This window comes from Octopus bimaculoides, chromosome 5, assembly GCF_001194135.2.
Source record: "Octopus bimaculoides isolate UCB-OBI-ISO-001 chromosome 5, ASM119413v2, whole genome shotgun sequence".
In the NCBI taxonomy this organism is placed as follows: Eukaryota; Metazoa; Mollusca; class Cephalopoda; order Octopoda; family Octopodidae; genus Octopus; species Octopus bimaculoides.
In genome coordinates this window covers 88,409,904-88,411,073 of record NC_068985.1, presented here as the reverse complement: position 1 = coordinate 88,411,073, position 1,170 = coordinate 88,409,904, and positions in this window count along the sequence as shown.

Below are 1,170 nucleotides of genomic sequence, written 5' to 3'. Positions count from 1 at the left end.
ATATAAAGATATATACATATATATATACAACATTTTTTGTAAGAAAACTAGTGAATGTTAGCGGCAACAAAGACAAAAACGTAAAACGTGGTACAAGAATGTAACCGCAGGTATCTTTCATTTGATAATGAATGAAATTGAGCTGGCGTGTATGAAGTGAAAGTAGTAACATAAGAGAGGGACATAAGATGTGTTGGCGCTCGGTGATCAGGTCAATAAAGAATGACCGTGGCTGGCCGGGAACCAGTCAGGTGGAAGGAGGAGAGAGGGGTAGGGAGCAGCGTGATTGAATGATTAGAAAAATCTAAGACAATGGGAAAGGTACATGGAAGATGAACGAGTAGGAAAAGTTTAAGTTAAAGAAAGAGATGGCCAAGACATGTGAGAGACCGGGGGGAGCTAGAAAAAGATAAGAAGAAAGTATGAGGGGGATTGAAGTTCGAGTAAAAGAGTCGTACAAAGTTTAGGTGCATACTTGCTGAAAGGTGAGCAAAAATGTACATACGCCGCTTTCTGTATATATAAATATAAAAAAATAGAACAAATACGCAACAGAGGACAATAACACATTCAGGCGTATAGTCGATACAAATGCGGATAGGAGAAACATCAATTGAGGAGGACAAGGAAAAAAAGGACGTGCCATTGGTGGCCTTCTTTCTTCAGTCAACATAACAGATGTCCTTACAGTTTCGGGCAGATACACTTGCGAGTGTTCGATGTGGTTGCCCCCAAAGAATCTAAGCTAAGAGCATGAGATTGTTTGTAAGAAAGCTCGTGAATGTGTACGGCAACAAAGACAAATGGAAAAATTGTTGCACAATTACAAATACAACAACAATATATAACAACAGGTGCTTTGCACTCAGAACGAATCAAATTGAGCTGGCGTGTAGGGGGTGAAAGCCTAAAAGCAGGAACATACGACATGGACATAAGAGGTGTTGGCAGTTCCCTTTACTTTCCCCTTGTCTCTTTGATTCGTTTGCTAATCCTTCAATTCCGTTGCATCCTACCACTCTCTCCTCCTACAAAGTGACCCCTTTCGTCAGCCATTATCTTTCTTTGTTGACTTGAATGCCGACCGTCCTCTATTGCGATTTTGCTCCATTTTTTGATTTTCATAATTACATATAGCAGCGTACCTACACTTTTGTACTCACCTATATA